This window comes from Leopardus geoffroyi, chromosome E1, assembly GCF_018350155.1.
Source record: "Leopardus geoffroyi isolate Oge1 chromosome E1, O.geoffroyi_Oge1_pat1.0, whole genome shotgun sequence".
Taxonomy (NCBI): Eukaryota; Metazoa; Chordata; class Mammalia; order Carnivora; family Felidae; genus Leopardus; species Leopardus geoffroyi.
This window is the reverse complement of record NC_059330.1, coordinates 3864929-3884373: the sequence shown is the minus strand read 5'-3', so window position 1 is coordinate 3884373 and position 19445 is coordinate 3864929. Positions and strand designations below refer to the sequence as shown.

The 19445-nt window shown below is 47.0% G+C and overlaps 1 protein-coding gene across 2 annotated transcripts in view; it reads left to right on the top strand.

Annotated features, from left to right (window-relative positions):
- STX8 (syntaxin 8) overlaps positions 1-19445 on the top strand; it is a 249885-nt gene that overhangs the window by 27472 nt on the left and 202968 nt on the right. The window lies entirely within an intron of this gene.

Here is a 19445-nt window from a genome sequence, read left to right as displayed (position 1 = left end):
TTTCCAGTGCGTATTTCATGTCACTGTATCAGAAACCACAGTGGACAAAAGAAAAATTTACATTCAGTTTTACATGAAAAGCACCCCTCCCCCATTTTAAGCCATTGAATGTTGGGTTTTTATTATTATTATTTTTAATGTTTTTATTTATTTTTGAGACAGAGAGAGACAGAGCATGAGCAGGGGAGGGGCAGAGAGGGAGGGAGGCACAGAATCCGAAACAGGCTCCGGGCTCCTCACTGTCAGCACAGGGCCCGACGCGGGGCTCGAACTCATGTACCGCGAGATCGTGACCTGAGCTGAAGTCGGACGCCCAACCGACTGAGCCAGCCAGGCACCCCTATAACTTAATTTATTCTTAAAAAAAATTTTTTTTTAATGTTTATTTATTTTTGACAGAGAGAGAGAGAGAGAGAGACAGAGCATGAGCAGGGGAGGAGCAGACAGAGAGGGAGACACAGAATCGGAAGCAGGCTCCAGGCTCTGAGCTGTCAGCACAGAGCCCAACACAGGGCTCGAACCCACATACCGCTAGATCGTGACCTGAGCTGAAGTCGGACGCCCAACCGACTGAGCCCCCAGGCGCCCCAAGATGTTTTATTCCAAATTACAGCTTGAGTTATAAGAAGGATGATTCATATCTGATTCCACTTAGATTTCCTAAAGAATCATTGCTTGATATTTTATGTTGCCTAAAGTTATTAACACATGAGCAACCCCTACTTTCCTAAAAGTAGGAATAGCTAAAGAATGCATAAGTAATATATTCACACGGATGAGGAATTTAAAAAGCTTTTGACAGTATTTGGTGACAAGCCTCCCTCCCACCGTGTTCCCCGCTTTTGGACATAAATATCAGTGTTAAAAATCATTGGCATATCAGGGCTCCTGGGTGGCTCAGTCAGCTGAGTGTCCGACTTAGGCTCAGGTCATGATCTCATGGTTCATGAGTTCAAGCCCCGCATCTGGCTCTGTGCTGACAGCTCGGAGCCTGGAGCCTGCTTTGGATTCTGGGTCTCCCTCTCTCTCTGCCCCTCCCCCGTTCACCCTCTGTTTCTCTTTCTCTCTCACAAAATAAATAAACATTAAAAAAAAGTCATTGGCATATGCTTCTGAAGTTCTCTGAAGCATCTACCAGCAAATATGAATATTCCTTATTTCCCTCCGTCTTTTACGCAAATGGTACATACTATTCTGCAACATTTTTGGGTCACCTGATCAGATGTATTGGAGAGCTTCCCAAGGTAGCAGGTTTTTGTCATTCATTTTGATAGTCTTATAATATGTCGTTATATGCATGTACCATGATTTCTCTAACTAGCTTTCTATTAACAGATGTGTGTTGTTTCCAGTCTGTTACGCATATATTTTATATGTGTGCGTATATACTCAGTACATAGATTTCTTCTACAAAAAAATGGTGGTGAATAACGTTACATATAAGGGAGTTCCCCCGTGTGAACATCTGCCTCTAGATAGGTTCTTAGAAGGAGGAGGGCGGGGGGGATGGGATGGGGTGTGCCTGGGTGGCACAGTCGGTTAAGTGTCTGACTCTGTCTCGGCTCAGGTCACGATTTCACAGGTTGTGAGTTTGAGCCCCGCATTGGGCTCTACACTGACAGCACGGAGCCTGCTTGGGATTCTGTCTCTCCTTCTCTCTGCCCCTCCCAGCTTGTGCGCACGCTCTCTCTCTCTCTCTCTCTCTCTCTCAAAATAAATAAATAAACTAAAAAAATAAAATAAAATAATAAAGAAGTAGGATGGGCTGGGTCCAAGTATATGCACTGTGACTCTCACAGAACCAGTGTCGACTTTTATGTGAGTGCCTGTTTCCATCCAGTTTTCCCCAAAGACAGTGTCACTAACCTTGGTTTCCTAGGCCAGTCTCCGATATGAGGATTGTTACTTCCTAGTAGAGTTTTATGGCGCTCCTGTATAAAATCGTAATGAACCAAGGTTATCAGGAAATTCTCCTGTGTTTCTTTTTAGTGCTCTCACGATTTTATTTTATAACTGTTAAATATCTGATCCATCTGGAATTTAATTTGGTGAAGAATATGAATCCCACTTTTTTCCTACTTGGCTACCCTATTTTTTTTTTTTTTTTTTTTTTGGGCTGTGTTTTTTCCTGAATGATCCATTTTCGCAAATTTTGAGATGGTGAGCATTATACTATTACACTGTGTGTGTGTGTGTGTGTGTGTGTATTTGGATCTGTTTCTGGACTTTGTGATGTGTTCTGTGGTCTCTCTGACTACTCATGTGTTAGTACCTTTTGAGGCTCTATTGTAAGTTTTAATACATGATAGTCTTCTGTCATTATACTTCTTTTTTTTTAATTTTATTTATTTTAAAGAGGGAGAGAGAGAATATCTCAAGCAGCTGTTAGCACAGAGCCTGATGTGAGGCTCTATCCCATGACCCTGGGATCATGACCTAAGCTGAAAACAAGAGTCAGATGCTCAACCGAATGAGCCACCCAGGCACCCTTGTGCTTTTTTTTTTTTTTTTTTTTTTTTTTTTTTTAAGAGTTTTGGGGGCGCCTGGGTGGCGCAGTCGGTTGGGCGTCCGACTTCAGCCAGGTCGCGATCTCGCGGTCCGGGAGTTCGGGCCCCGCGTCAGGCTCTGGGCTGATGGCTCGGAGCCTGGAGCCTGTTTCCGATTCTGTGTCTCCCTCTCTCTCTGCCCCTCCCCCGTTCATGCTCTGTCTCTCTCTGTCCCAAAAATAAATAAACGTTGAAAAAAAAAAAAAAAAGAGTTTTGGTTTTTGTTTTTTTTTTTAAACGTGAATTCTAGAACCAGCTAGCCTAATTTTTGAAAAGGAAAAGTAACTTTTTTTTTTTAATTGGCATTCCGTTAAATCTTGAAACCTTTTATCATATTGAATCTTTCTCTACAGGAACATGGGGTGTCTCTCCACTTGGTCAAGACGCCGTTCAGGGCTCTCAGGGTGAGCTGTGTGCATTTGTGGCTTAACGTATTTTTAGGTATTTTACGTTTTTGGTGGTTTCGAATTCAGTATTTCATGCCATGGTGCTTTTCGGTCATTGTTTATAGGAAGCTGTTCGCATCTGATGCCTGCTAATTAGAATTCTAACCACTTTCTTAAAGCTCTGATTGTTTCCAGTCTTCCTGTTGGTCCCCTTGTCTTTGCCAGTTGTTATTTGTTTGTTTCCTAAGAGAAAGGAGCTTCTGAGCTTCCCAGTGAGTAGACTGGCTCAAAATAGAGCTAGGCTGGGCTCGCATCACATGCCGTGTTATGCCGAAAACCGTGGAAGAATAGAGTTGCCATGATTGGCTCGGGTCTGCTCAGGAGAGATGCATCCTTGAACCTACATGGGGGATGGGCTCGTGCGCCCTGAGCAGTGGAGCCCTGAGCAGAATCAAGGTTCCGCTCATGAGGGAGAAGAGACTTGCTGAAGTCAGGTAGGCCCCCTGTAGCGACCACATCGGCCCTCCCCTACAGCTCTTCCCCCGGCGGTAACTTGCCACATCCTGAAGTCTCTTCTGACACCAGATGAGGAAGGTTGTGGAGCTCTGTGACCTCGAGTAGAACCGTCATCTCCTGTCCCTTCTCTTGTTCCTGACGTCCCAGAGAAGTGGTACCTCACGGGCCTTCTGGGTGATGTTAGTTAGGTTCACGTGGAGCTTAGATAATCGCCTTGAATCTCCAGTTCACTTTTTAAGGGAGCTGGGAAAGCCATCACTACCACCCGTCTGTCCAAAGAGGATTGGGAGATAGGCTTTTGGAGTTCAACACGTTTTCAAGAGTGACCCACTTACGCAGTGTCACAGAGTGGGTTTCTTCTGTGGGCAGAGGATCCCGTGCATTTCACGTTAGGTATCATTTAACTCTAGTTTGGACGCTCGTAGCTTCTGACCTTGTCTCCACATGCCTGACAAAGGCAGTGGGCTAATTTCATGCACGGACTGATACTTCGTATGACAAGAGGGAGTATTTGCAGTAGGGACTGGCCTGAAAAATCCGGACTGTATGTTGCCTTAGTATATTTTTTCCCCTCTGTTAACTACTGAAATGACAGCAGCCGTGCAGCGTGCACCTTGATCACGTTTCCTTGGGGAGAAAAACTGGGTACATCATAGGACAGAGTAGATTTGTGACTCCCTTTGTGGTGGAGACAGGCTGGTTGAAGGCTTCGGCCAAATTTTTGACCCTTTAGGATATTCTAGTGGTTTATGGGAATGGATAGAATTTTAAAAATAAAGACTTAATCTAAAAGTGGTGCATCACGGGGGCACCTGGGGGGCTCAGTCGGTTGAGCATCTGACTTCGGCTCAGGTCATGATCTCCCAGTTGGTGGGTTCAAGCCCCGGGTCGGGCTCTGTGCTGACAGCTCGGAGCCTGGAACCTGCTTCGGATTCTGTGTCTCCCTCTCTCTCTGCTCCTCCCCTGCTCGTGCTCTCTCTTGCTCTCAAAAATAAACATTTAAAAAATTGAAAAAAAAATTTAAAAAATACAAGTGGTATATTATGTCATAAACACATTGTACAAAAAGAGTAATCAGGGAAAATTAGAGCTTCCTTCTACTTCAACAGACGTGAGTTTCCTCATTTCTTCCCCAGAGGCAACCACTTCGAACAGTTTTTTACGTGTCCTTCGAGAGAGACTCTACACGTAATAGAAAAGCATGCACACACCTCCAATCTCCCTCCCCCCTCTTTTCTTTTTAACATGAATGATAGTATAATATGCCCTCTTGACTCTGCATTATCTCTTCAGTTTCGCAGGATATCTTGGACAGTCTGCAGCAGAATGTTTAAACCAGTACTCTTAATCAGGGCGCCTGGTGGCTCAGTCAGTGAAGCGTCCGACTTTGGCTCAGGTCATGATCTCACGGTTCGTGAGTTCAAGCCCCGTGTTGGGCTGTGTGCTGACAGCTCGGAGCCTGGAGTCTGCTTCCGATTCTGTGTCTCCCTCTCTCTCTGCCTCTGTCCTGCTTGCTCTCTGTCTCTGTCTCTCTCAAAAAACTTTTTTAACTAGTACTCTTAAATGTTTAGATAGTGTCTCAGAAGTTGACACAGCAGCTCTTTTGAGATTTTTTTTGTGATGAATGGCAAGACTGGCGATCACTTGGAATCTCTGCAGTCACGTTAGGACAGATTTTTGTTTCTCTCTCTGTGGGATAGGAAAGGAAGCTCTATCAGCAGCCCGACTTCCAAATAGACACTGAGTGTAAAGAAAGGTTGTCCACTTGGATGACTGATCAAGCAACTGAAACCAAAGACCTTGAGATGTGCATAAATATCAGTGATCACAATCCTGTGCCATTGGTCCCATCGACAAGGCTACCCAGTGATACTGTGCGAGACGTAATGAGGTGTAGTCCATCCACAAACAGGTTAGCAGCAGTAACCTGGTAGCTTCTGTTCTCAGGTTTGGAAAGCTGGACAACAAAGAAATATCAAATGAGAAAACAATTTCAAAGATGCCATTTATTCTTGCGTTAAAAACATGAAATATGTAGGAGTACGTCAAATGAAAGGTGTATGTGACCTCTACAGTCAAAACTGTAACATTATTGGGACGCCTGGGTGGCTCAGTCGGGTGAGCGTCTAACTTCAGCTCGGGTCATGATCTCACGATTCATAGGTTCAAGCACCATGTCAGGCTCTGTGCTGACAGCTCGGAGTCTGGAGCCTGCTTCCAATTCTGTGTCTCTCTGTCTCAGTGCCCCTCTGCCCCTTGCGCTCTGTCTCTCTCTCTCTCTCTCAAAAATAAATATTTAAAAAAATTAAAAACTATAACATTATTTAGAGAAATTAAGGAAAGACAAAATGATATGCTATGTTCAAGATGGGAACACTCAGTACTGTAAAGACATCAGCTGTCTCCAAATTCACCTGTAGGTTCAGAACAAATCCACTTAGAGTCCTCAGCCAGTTTTTTATTTTGTCCCTTAAGAAGCTGATTCTGATGTGGTGTTTAATAATTCTTATGTGGCATTTAAAAGAGCCAAGGCAATTTTGAAGAACAAAGGGGCTGAGCACTCACATCAGCGAACGGGACTCTTACCATAAAGCTGCATTGTGGTGTCGCCCCAAAAGTAGGCAAACAACTCCGGTGGGAACAGTCCTGCATGCACAGTGTCACTTGATTCTTGACAAGGGTGTGCTACAGTGGAGTGGAGAAAAGGCAGTCTCTACAGTAAATAAGGTTATATCAGCTGGGTATGCATATGGGAAATAAAAGAATTTCAGCCTCTCCTGTCATTCTCCATAAAAATCTGTGCCAAGAGGATTGCAAATCTCAATGTGACAGGTGAAATGAGAGCTTGTGGAGGAAAACATAGGAGAATGTCTTTATGACCTCGGGATGCACAAGCCTTTCTTACAGGACACGGAGACTAACTGTGAAAGAAACACACGGTAGGTGGGGCTTCCTTCACAAATAAGAAATTCTGTTCATCATGGGGCGCCTGGGTGGCTCAGTCAGTTAAGCGTCCGACTTCGGCTCAGGTCACGATCTCACTGTCCGTGGGTTCGAGCCCCGCCTCGGGCTCTGTGCTGACTGCTCAGAGCCTGGAGCCTGTTTCAGATTCTGTGTCTCCCTCTCTCTCTGACCCTCCCCTGTTCATACTCTGTCTCTCTCTGTCTCAAAAATAAATAAATGTTAAAAAAAATTAAAAAAAAAAAAAAGAAATTCTGTTCATCAGAAGACCACAAAGCACGAAAGATAAGCCAGAGAATGAGAATCTGTATTTGCAACGCATACATCCAACCCAGGAGCTGTATCCAGAGTACATAAAGAACGCCTATAATTTAAGAAAATGGCTGACAACCCATTAGAAAGAAAGAGGCAGAAGGCCTAGAATTTGGACTTCCCAGAAGAGGATAGCTGGTTGCTGGTGAGCATATGAAAAGATGTGCCGCTTAACTAGTCATCAGGAGATTGCGAAGCAAAACCACGATTGTCGTACCATCACACCTACTGGAATGGCGGAGATTGAAATGGCAGACGTGTCCAGTGTTACTGGACGTGGAGTGGTTGGATTTCTCACATACTGCTGGCAAGACTATCAGTTCTGTAACCACTTTTCAAAAAAAATTTTTTCATGTTTATTCATTTTTGACAGAGAGAGACAGGGCATGAGCGGGGGAGGGGCAGAGAGAGGGAGACACAGAATCCAAAACAGGCTCCAGGCTCTGAGCTGTGAGCACAGAGCCCGACACGGGGCTTGAACTCACGGACCGGGAGATCGTGACCTGAGCCGAAGTCGGACACTTAACCGACTGAGACATCCAGGCACCCCTCTGTAACCACGTCGGAAAACTGTTTGACCGTGTCTCCTAAAACTGAGCTGCACAGAAGCATGTATAAGACCATTTCTAGCAGCATTATTCCGAATATTCCCACCTGGAAACAGCTCCGTGAGCATCTGCCCTGCGGCGGGTAAATACGTCACGGCGTCTTCATAGGGCGATACAACAGGAAACGAGAACAAGTGATCTACGGCTGCTCACTGCACACCACGGAGGATCTCACAAACACGTCGAGCCAAAGGAGTCTGACACAAGAGGACGTGCTGTCAGATGGCGTTCTGGTAAAGGCAGAACTTACTCGCAGTGTTACAGCTCACCAAAGTGGGGCCCTTTGCGGGAAGCCGTGAGGGAGCAGGGGCACGAGGGATCCTGGTGTTCTGCCAGTCCTGTTTCTTGCTAGGGTAGTGACTACCGGGGTATTCACCTTGCAGACCATCTCTGAGCTGGGCAGTTACGACTTTTCTGTTTCTGTGTTCTACTTGGATTGAAAAATACGTGTAGAGGCGCCTGGGCGGCTCAGCTGGTTGAGCGTCCAACTCTTGGTATCAGCTCAGGTCATGATCTCACAGTTCGTGGGATTGAGCCTGTGCTCAGTGTGCGATTCTTTCTGTCCCTCTGTCTCTCTCTTCACCCTCTCCCCCACTTGCACTCTCTCTAAAAAAAATAAAATAAAAGTATGTATATAACTACATATATACACACCTACGTTTGTATATAACGTGTACGCAGACGAGTGTGTATATACCTGTATAGATGTGTAATTGTGTATGTAAATGTACTTATTTATATAACATAATAAGTGTAAGAAGTGATATTATATACACCTTTATAAATGTATGTGTATACCACTTATATTTATGTATGAGTACATATAAATGTATACACACACACACACACACACACACACACACACACACACACACTGAGAACTCTGTCCTGAACAGACCACAAGACGGAGATGTAAGTCAGGAGAACTCGGGGGACACTTAACTCAGCCCTTCCCAGTTTCTAGGTTTTGAAAAGTTAGGATTTTTCTCCGTTGAAAGTGAGGGGGAGGGTCAGGGTTCTGGGCCGCCCACCTTCACAAAAGGGACCCTGTCCCCCTTCCGTTCTCTCCCCCATCCTTCTTCCCTCCCCTTCCTCCGTGTAACAGCCTGTGTGTCACTTGAAAACTTGCCCTCGGTGTCTGTGGACCCCTGCCCAGCCTGTCTGTTCCCTTTTTCTTTCTCCCCCCCTTCGTCTTTCTTCCTTGCCTTTAGATCTTTCTCTTCCATTTCTCTTCCCAACCCCCTCCCCCCCGGGAAAAAAATTAATGTTTGAATCTGGCATTTCTTCATTTTAGGTATTTTTTTTTCCTACCCTTAATTTTAAAAGCAGAAGGATGCTTTCGATAACGCTTTCTGTCAGTCGACACCAACATTGTACGTCTTCATTCCCCCGATGCCTCCCCTCCCGTGGCCCCCCTCCCCTGAGGAAATGACTCATCCTTAATTGGATTTAAAACAAATTATCAACACGGCACAGGCTCATTGTAACAAGTCAAACCACGCTGGGGTGTAGCGGAAAATTAATTCTCTCCCTCCTTTCCCTCCAGTGCCGCTGTCCTCCAGTAACTAGTGTGAACCAGCTCCATGGTTTTCCTCCAGACGTTTACCTGTATGTAGACAAATATTTATAAGTATATTTACGTACATACGTGTTTTCCTCCTTTTTTTTTTTTTTAACGAAGACAGAGTTGTAAGTCTACATATTACTCTGTGATTTACTTTTTTCATTTAAATCTGGCAAGTCTTCCAAATCAATAGATCTAACAAATTCTTTGTTTTTATTTTTTAAGAGAGAGCAGAGTGAGCGTGAGTTGGGGAGGGGCAAAGGGAGAGGAAGAGAGAATCGTAAGCAGGCTCTGCGCTGAGTGTGGAGCCTGACGTGGGGCTCGATCTCTCGACCCCGGGTCACGACCTGGGCGGAAATCAAGAGTCAGACGCTCAACTGACTGAGCCACGGGGGCGCCCCTAACCCATTCTTTTGAATGGCTACCTTGTGCCACAATATACACGTGCAGTGATTCCCCCAACCACTTCCCCACTTGACGGTTCCTGGTTGCCTCGTACTTCGCCATGATAAGGGAAGCACAGCAGTCAGTATCCATAGTGAACGTGGCTTTCGTTTCGGTAGGACAGAGGCCCTGAAGTGGGGCTACTAGCCTGACGGATGGGAGTCCATGCTAGTTAGCATGCTGGGTCTGTTTCTCAAAGTCCCAGTGCCTCCCATGTCCCTCCCATGTTTCCCTAGAACTGGTTGGGTTTAATTAATCTGATGGGTGAAAGATGGGATCTTGTTTTGAATTGCAGTCCTTGGGGTGCCTGGGGGGCTCAGTCGGTTAAGCATCCGACTTTGGCTCAGGTCACGATCTCACTGTTTGTGGGTTCGAGCCCCCTGTCGGGCTCTGTGCTGACAGCTCAGAGCCTGGAGCCTGCCTCGGATTCTGTGTCTCCCTCTCTCTCTCTGCCTCCCTCTCCCTGCTCGTGTTCTGTCTCTCTCTCTCTCTCTCTCTTTCTGTCTCTGTCTCTCTCTCAAAAGTAAGTAAGCATAGGGGTGCCCAGGTGGCTCAGTCGGTTGAGCGTCCGACTTCAGCTCAGGTCATGATCTCGCGGTCCGTGGGTTCGAGCCCCGCGTCGGTCTCTGGGCTAATGGCTCGGAGCCTGGAGCCCCCTTCCGATTCTGTGTCTCCCTCTCTCTCTGCCCCTCCCCCGTTCATGCTCTGTCTCTCTCTGTCTCAAAAATAAAAAATAAACGTTAAAAAAAAAGCATTAAAAAAATTTTTTTTTAATTTTTGATTTTTTTTAATTTAATCATTTAATTTAATTTAATTTAATTTAAAAAATGATTTTTAATTTTTTAATTTTTGAATCCTCAACCTCTGGTATATTGGTGACTTTTGGTGGAAACTTAAAAAGATTCCTTACCCCTGCTTGTATTCATTTCAAATTATAACGACTGTGTAGGAATTGAAAAAAGAGGAAATTCCAGTCTATGAAGAAGCTGGGGGTGGGGGGAGGGAGAAAGCAAGAGTCACCTACACATACTGTATCCTAAGTTACTTACGTTGATTTTTCTTTTAAAAGGCTGATTAAATAGTTTCCAACTTGGACTTTTTAGAAGTGCAAATGTGTAAGAAACTGAAGTATTTTCTCGTTTATTGAAAAGGATTTTTGGCACCTGGGTGACTCTGTGGGTCGAGCATCTGACTTTTTCTTGACTTTGGCTCAGGTCGTGATCCCAGGGTCGTGGGATTAAGCCCCACATCAGGCTCTGCACTGAGCTCAGAGCCTGCTTAAGATTATCTTTTTCTTTCTCTCCCTCTGTTCTTTTACCCTGCTTGTGTGCACTCTCTCTCTAAACATTAAAAAAATATATATTAAAAAAAAGGGGTTTTCTATTTCTCCCTCCCTTCCCTGTTTCAAACACTTGGAGATATTATTTGAGCCTGAAGAGAATCTTCAGGGGTAAGAGAGGAGAAGTCAGTGCCAGTTTGCAGATGGGGAGACATCCTTAGAGAATCCGTCGTGCCCGAAGGGAATGAATGGGAGAGAAGGAGCTAGAACTCAGGTCTCCTTGTCCTCTGCTGTAGGTTTTGTCTCTTGGGCCTTTTCTCTCTTGATTTTGGTATGCTACCATGGCTGCCTTGTAGAGACCCCTCATTCGTTTGTTTCTCACTGGCCTTGGGTACTTTTTCCTTCTTCCGGACCCCTGTACGTAACACGCAGCGTTCCCTCCGTACGTTCAAGCCATGTATTGCTAACTCTGCTTGTGGTAGGAACGAAGGGTTTGGTATTCCAAAACCTAGGTTTGAATTTTGACTCCCACTCGTGGTTTGTAAAAATGCAGATCACCCCAACTCCACAAAATATTGTGAGGTCCACATGAGGTAAATGCAGGTGAACGCGTATGTTTACGCCTTTGTTACGTGCCTTTGTGAACATTACTGACCACGTGCTGCCACTGCTCTCAGCAGAGGGGAATCCAAAAACGGCATGCCCTTTGGAGAGGCCTTTCTATCCTGCACGAAGCAATGAGAGAACAGTACCATGATAGTTGATAAGTAAGTGCTGAATCGTGTGCTGTGAGCCATAAATGGTGTAGGAGATAAGAACAGAGAGAGACCGGTAGGGGAGGTTGAGAAGAAGGTGGAAAAAAGGAGCCCTGAGACAGCAGTTGCAGAGTTAGTAGACTTCACGTATTTTCTCTCTGACTTGGGTCTTTTCTCAAGCCCTCCCCTTTTAGACTGATAATTTCCGTATGAGCCTCCAGATTGGTGCCCAGCTGGTTGTAGAGATACCTACCTGAGGGTGCTTATGGATTTGTGGGCCCCGTCCCCAGAGAGAAAGTGAAAAGCACCATTAAAAGCACGGGTGCCCATCTGGAGAATTTGAGCTTTTAGATGGGAATGAGATGAATCGCTACAATTAAAAGCAAGATTATTGAGGTGGGGATGATAACTATGTAGGTGGTTCTTGGCTTTTGTGCGTCTTGGGCATATACACATTTTCATTGCCACACTTAGATGTTCTTTTAATGCCAGATTAGCATTTTTGCCCATCAGCGGACAAGTACAGATTTCCACTACTGTCGGTGGTCCTTCTGCCAGCCAAGAATTGCATGGTATTACACCTGTGCTTTGTCGTGGAACAGCATTAATTGACAGCATTAAGGGGCAACATAGTAGAGTTGAGATGAAGATGGGCATCGGTGTCTGTGCCAAATGCCTCAGTGCGAATCGTTAACCTCCGTGGGGCGCCCGTCGGGTTCGTCCTTGAAGGGTGCTTGGTCGTGAAGAACAAAGTGGGGGATGTAGGGCCCTTGTTATGGAAACAACAGTGTCAAGAGGGCTCAGTTCTCACAACAGAATCCACCCCCCCCCCCCCATAATATGTAAGCATATGTTGACTTCTGCTCATTCTGTTTGTAAACATGTGTTCACGAGTGCCTTGTGTGATCGCCGAAGGAGCTACTTCTAAATAAATGGCGGTCATCGCATTACTGAACATTTTGTAGTTGAATTGTAAGCACTAACCAGCAGGTGGCTCTCGGTCACCAGACATTTGGCCAGGCAGCTAATTCGTCTCACTTGGAATTCTTCTGTTTTATGTGCCACCCTACGTCCCCCCTCTTCTACTCCTCAGGAGCTCTGACAATCAAACACGGAGGGTAAAGCACTGTTCCCCTTTGGTTTTATTTTCTAGATTTGGGGTTGCTTAGATGACTCTTAGGAAGAGCACCCTAGGGTTTCTGAAATTTGGTTTGGAGGTCAAAATAATGACTTGTGATGACCTTTTCCACCCTGCATGTCTGCTCTTCTGCAAAGTGTTTCATCAAGTTTTTAACTTGACGTTAAAACTTTTTATTGCTCAGTGTGCCCGCAGTGAGGAAGGAGAAAACGAGACTGGTTTAGGACTAGAAAAATCTTTGACTGCAGTAGATTTTAAAAATGCCATGGCAGGAACCTCCTAGGATGCTAGGTAAGAAGATACTTTCCTTGTTTGAGGTCTTATTTGTTCTGGACTCATACTCCAGAAAGACCGTTCGCTCAACTTAACAAAAACAATTGTTGTGTATTTGCAGAAGGCACGGTGTGAGGCATTTATTGTCCCCAGAGTATCAGCTCCATGAGGTCAGATATCTCTTTGTGTGTCTTGTTCCCTTCCGAGCCCCAAGATTAGAGCCCGACGCATAGAAAGTGCGCTCAGTGAGTGTTTGTAGGAAGGATGGACGGAGAGGGGCACGGGATACAGGAAAAGAACAGGACAGTCTCAGACCTAGAGAGACCGGCCATCTAGCAAATATGGCTGATGAAGTAGACATGGGTTCATAGCCGTAGATCCTGCAGGAGCAGTTTTACTTCGGGGTTGGTCTTAGGAACTATGTGGAAGTTTGAGAAAATTCTGGAAGGAAATAAAAACTTTCCCTTTCCCTAGGCTGTGTCACTTCTCCAAGTCCCACTACTCCCCGCCCCCCCAAACCCCGGCCCCACGTTTGAAAATCTTTGTCCCCTGTATCCAGTCTGTTCAGCAACACTTGGGGGGTTTTCCTTTGACTCAGTGTGGGAATTGTCCTGCTCTTCCCATTCCCTCTTGTCATTTCCCTCACCCAGACCCCCGCCACCTTCCGCCTAAATTACACCAGCCTCCTGGCCCACCTCCCTGGCTGCGGCCTCTCCTCAGCGTAATCCAGTCTGCATATTGTTGCCAGATTTTGCCTCCCAAGAATTTATGTCAAAGAATCTATTTCTGATTGAAATTTGAGCCCCCAGGCATCTTTATATGCACAGAGAGAAACTACCAAGAAAAGTTCCGAGAAAGGAATTACACTTTTCATCCCGTGGTAGCGTTTTCTCATCTTTTTAGACAAGCCTAATTGCAAAGCCTTGCAGACTGTGCGTTTCACTGACACCCTAGAAATGGGGTCTCTGGGCCTACCTGCCAGCCTCTCTCTGCCCTGTGGATACACAGACACTGATACATACATGTATTTTTAGACAAAACCAACATTTTATATAGTCACTCTGATGTCTGAGATGCTAAGAAAAGCTAAGGAAGACTACTTCTTAGAATTCACTGCTTTTCAATTCTGTTTGGCCCATAAGAGTGCCCTCCCCTATGGTTTTCCAGCAAGCTTCAGCCCCTTCGACTTGTCAGCAGAAAAACGTGAGTTATCTGTGCACCCTCCCCCCCCCCCTTGGTATCATCATTTAATCCAAAGCATCATTTACTTTGGGGGATGGAAATGAAGTATTTTCATATCTTCAGAAGCAACTGTGAAACGTTTTGCTAAAATCTTTATAAGACAGGTTCCCAACCTATTTATTAATGTGGTTTTTATCTCAGAAGTTCTAGATAAGTTCCATCTTGAAAGAATATGGGCAAAAATTAACTAACTTATTAAAAAAAAAAAATGTCAGTTCTGTCCCAGACTCAGAGATGTCGTATTTAGCACTTGGTTTCATTAACTTTTCGGAGGAGAAACGCTCCCTCGGTGTGATTCTGAAAGCGGGGTTGAGCTGGAAGGTGTCTCCGTGAAAGAATTCTCTTTCCAGTGATATCCTCTCCATCTGCTTGAACAAAATCAAAATCAGTCTTTGCTCTGGAGTCTTGGAGGCCCACAGCAGTAGATGAAGTTTTGTTGTGGTTCTCTTTCCTTTTTTTAATCTCTCAAGATAGAGATGTTAAATACTCCTCTCATTTTGTCTCTCTCTGGCCTAAAAAGCTCAGTGGTTTCCTAGTTCTGTTTCATAAACATGTACTGAATGCCTGTTCTCTGGTATATTCCAAAGCCCTGTGTTTTTTTTGTTTTGTTTTGGTTTGGTTTTTTTTTTTTTTTTTTTTTTTGCTACTAGGGATATAAACATGACTGTCATGTGGCCTCTTTCCTCGCAGAGCTCATAATTTAGGAAGGGAGACATATGAGTAAATAGCTAACTACAATCCTGCTTGATAAATGCCACGTTAGAGGTTTTGAACAAAGTGCCATGGGAGCTCCAGTGAGTGATTGATTCAAGGGAAGGGGGGGGGGGGGATGGGGATCAGGAAAGACCAAACAGGAGAAGTGACATTTGAGTTGAGCCTTAGGGGATGAATAGAATTTTGCCAGATGGACAAAGCGGTGGGGGTGGGGACCCTCCAGACTCATACAAAAACATGAGAGTGTGGAAGTTTGTGCCTTTGTCTGAGCAGCGGTGAGCGGTCTGTAGGGCTGAAGGAAGAGTAAGGGTATGGAAGGGGGTGTTGGGAGATGATGTGGCACAGATCCCTGGGGCCATGTTGTCGAGCTGAAACGTCCTCCCTGGTTTCTAGGGAGCCGGGATCGTTTGAAACAGGGAAACGTCATGGCCAGATCTCTGGTTTAGAAAGAGAGTTCCAGCGGCAAAGCCCAAGGCGATTTGGATGCGGGTGACTGGGAACACGGGCACCAGTCACAAGCCTGAGGCCATGCTCCCAGGAGAGGTGATGAGGGTCAGAGGCAGGCAGTGCCCACGGGGGGGTGGGATGGGGGCGCGGACGCCTTGGTAATCGATGAGATGGGGGAGAGAAGGGGCAAAAAACAAACAGGGAAAGGGCTGCAGGACTTGGCATACGGGGCGGTGGGGTGGCGGGGGTGCTCACTAAATAGCGTGCCCAGGAGAACACGGGTTACGGGGTGAAGGTCATGGATTCAATTTTGGATATATGGGGTTCGCCGTGGAGGAGTCCCAAACAAAAAGGCGTAAATGCACGTAGAACGCCTGCAGGAAAGTCGCAGAGGTGGAGGGGGGTCTGGAAGTCTTGAACACAGTGATTTTCAATCAGGACGAGTGTGGAGCGGGCCTCAAAATCCCCTGGATTTTGATAACCTGGGGTCTCGGCTGTGAATGTGCTGTTCCTCCCAGATCCACCCCCGGCTTCTGACCTTGCCCTGCTAGGGAGAGGAGCGCGTCCCGCTCCCAGCCCCAGTTAAGAACCCAGCACCATGATGACCCCAGAGAACACATCCTGTTTCTTTCATACCGGGGCGTGCCGAGTGCGGGAGCACCTGTTACTTCCTGTTCTTACAGCCCACAGCCCCAGGGACAGACGGCATGGCCCGGAGAGAGACCACGCAGCAGGGGGAGAAGGACCAGACAGAGTGGCTGACGAGCACTAGTGTGTAAGGGAGGGGCAGGTAGAGGAAGAGGCACCTGCAGGTTACGGAGAGGCAGCTGCCAGTGGGAGAGAGTGGCCTGGAGGAGGCCAAGGGAGGGTCACCGGTGACAAAGGAGGCCCAGCACGGGGCAGAGTGGCGGCGGGGCACGTTTGGGCAGCAGGGTCATGGGTGAGGAGAGTTTTGTAGGGCGGGAGCAGCAGTGGGACTGCAGTGGCGGTCGGGCCACCAAGTTCAGTTGATTTTTTAAGGAAACTTGGCTGTGGACCGGCAGATTTCCAGGATGGGGACAGTTAGTGCAGCCCGAAAATGACAGGACCCTGCAGGAGTGGGGATGAAAGGAGTGAGGACAGAGGCAGATGCATCACGGCTGCCTGCCCTGGAAGGAGTTCTGCGAGACGCGGCCTTCCAGATTCCACCCTCTCCCCTCCCGCCCCCTGCACACGGGCGGCTCACATCCCATCGGCGTGTTCAGTCTCTCTTCCGGTGCCTTCCATCCCTCCCTCCCCGTATCGCGGACCCTCGCCCACTCTGCAAGGCCTTCTCGAGTCTCCCTACCCTCAGGAAGCCTTCCCTGCGACAGTGCAGAGGACAGTCCCGGAGCTCAGAGCACGAAGTGATGGGTCTCACCTTTAGCTCTGCCACTATGCGCGCCCTCCAGAAAGTCACTGGACGTCTCTTTTCCTTGGTCTTCCTGTCAGTAACACCTGTGCTGACCTATACCCAGGCTTGCGTATGATGGAAGGGGACCGTGGATGTAAAATGCCCCTGAAATCGCAGAGGACAGCACCAGTGTGCAACGTTACCGTTTCCAGGCTATGCTTACTGATCTCCTGCATTCAGGGATGGTTTTGGCTGAATAAGTTAGTTCCCTCAACTTCGTTTTTTAAGTCACTGCCCATTAGGCCAGAACACTGAGGACAGTGTGACAAGCAAGCTAGTCCCTCCCCGGGGGAGCTTATAGTCCAGTGTGGGAGGGCAGAAAATAACCCACTATATCGTATCTGATAGATAGTTGTCTAAGTGCGATAGAGAAAAATCAGGTAAAATGAGGAGGTGGGCTAAGGACTTACAGGGAAGGGTACTATTTTAGATGCAGTAGTCAGGGGAGACTCTCTGAGGAGGCAGCATTTCAGCAGCGTCAAATGAAGTGAGGGGCCAAGGCCACGTCTCGATCTGGAGGACAGCAGGTGCCAAGGGCCTGAGAAGGGAATGTGTTCGTTGTGTTCTACAAGCAGCAAAGAGGCTAGTGTGGCTTGTAGGTTATAGTAAAGACACTGCATTTTATGTGGAGGATGGTGGAGGGTGGGAACAGAAGCAGGAGACAGGGAGGGATATGGGCAGAAGCAGTGACCAGACTTTAGACGTGTTTTATAGAAGGGACAGAGAGAGAGAGAGAGAGAGAGAGGGAGACGCAGAATCGGAAGCCGGCTCCAGGCTCCGAGCTGTCAGCACAGAGCCTGACGCGGGGCTCGAACCCATGAACTGTGAGATCATGACCTGAGCCGAAGTCGGGCACTTACCAACCGAGCCACCCAGGTGCCCCTCTCCTTTGATAATTTGTAAAAATGTGCTCTCGGTGTGGCACGGGCCACCGGTGGGACATTCCAGCTTTAGCTTCGGAGGAGCCATGTCTCCAATCAAGGCAGGTGCAGTGTACTGATCTGAGTGAGTGGATGCTTGTAGCCGGTGATAGATGCACTGTGAGGTCACTGTGTGTGTGTCTGGCCCGTTGTCCTGGTCGTCAGTGCTTGCTTTTCCCCAGGGATCCATCCGCAGACGCCATCCCGCATGAATCCTATTGTGATCCAGAGCTGGTGCTGGTGCACAAATCGGGGAGTGTGCTTTGTAAACTCACTCTTCCTTTCCTTCTCCATCGCTTTCGTTATGCCGTCTCCAGTTAGGCGAGATGAGTGATTACTCCAGGGAATAAATCCAGAATCTTGACGTCTTAGATACTTGGGGCCAACCAGGTAAACAAAGTAAGGCTTTACGGGGACATACCTGCTCTTTGAGAAGGTGGAAGCAAGCTGTCCTTGGGCTTGGCATGTTTGTGCCCTTGAGCAAAGAGGCCAGCTCTGTGTTTAAGATCTTAGTCCAAGGCCAGTGGTGGGGGAGTGGGGGAGACAGTGTCTGGATGGCTCAGTCGGTTAAGCATTCAACTTCGGCTCAGGTCATGATTTCACGACTTTGGCTCAGGTCATGATCTCACGGTTCGTGGGTTCAAGCCCCGTGTTGGGCTCTATGCTGGACAGCTTGGAGTCTGAAGCCTGTTTCTGATTCTGTGTCTCCTTCTTTCTCTTTGACCCTCGTCCACTCTCCACACCCCAACCCCTCAAAACAATAAATATACATTAAAAAAAAGAAGAAGAAAAAAAAAATCTCTTCTTGGGTGCCCAGGTGGCACAGTTGGTTAAGTGTCCAACTCTTGATCTTGGCTCAGGTCATGATCTCATGGTTTGTGAGTTCGAGCCCTGCATCGGGCTCTGTGCTGACAGCTCAGAGCCTGGAGCCTCCTTCAGATTCTGTCTCCCTCTCTCTCTCTGCCCCTCCCCCACTCACCTCTGTCTCCAATATAAATAAACATTTAAAAAAAGATTAAAACTTAGTGCAAGGAATCAAAACCTTTCTTCCAGTTTTGCCTCGGTTTGTTTCCCATAACATACCGTCTCCTTCTCTAGGTTTCACAGTGCTCAACTAAAACTGAAGGAGAGGTAGGCTTTTGGGGGTCCACTCATTTGTTCAGAAATCATCCTTCCGTGTGCCCTGTGTATGCAGCCCATTGAGTGGTAACATGACACTTGTTCCACGTGTTGAGTGTCTGTTATCTTCCAAGAACAGTGTTATACACTTTCCGCACATTTCACACTTGGTCTCCCCCCAACCCCCCCCCCCCACCAGAATGGAAGCTGCCCCCATAACAAGAATCTCTGCTTTGTAAGAGCAGAGATTTGGTCTGTTTTTCCTATATTCTATTTTTCCTTCATTCCCATGAGCAAGAACAATGCCTGTGCCATAGTTGAGTACAGAATAAGTATTTGGTAAGTGGATTTTTAAAAATTGTTTTAATGTTTATTTATTTTTGAGAGGAGAGACAGAGAAAGAGCACGAGCAGGGGAGAGGCAGAGAGAGAGAGAGAGAGAGAGGGAGACACAGAATTCGAAGCAGGCTCCAAGCTCCGAGCTGTCAGCACAGAGCCCGACGCGGGGCTCGAACTCACGGACCGTGAGATCATGAGCTGAGCCGAAGTCGGACGCTTAACCGACTGAGCCACCCAGGCGCCCCAAACGGATTGTTTTATATACTCCCCAGCAGGCCTCTGAGGTGGAAATTGCTGTCTGTATCTGCTGGTAGGTGGTGAAGCCGAGATCTGATTATCTCTCTCTGTGCTGGAGAGCAGCCTGCTGTCCGGTCAAGGGTGCGACTTCCGGTTCCTGCCTTGTACCTAGTAGGCAGGAGGCTTACCCACATCAAAGGTTATGGGGTAGCAG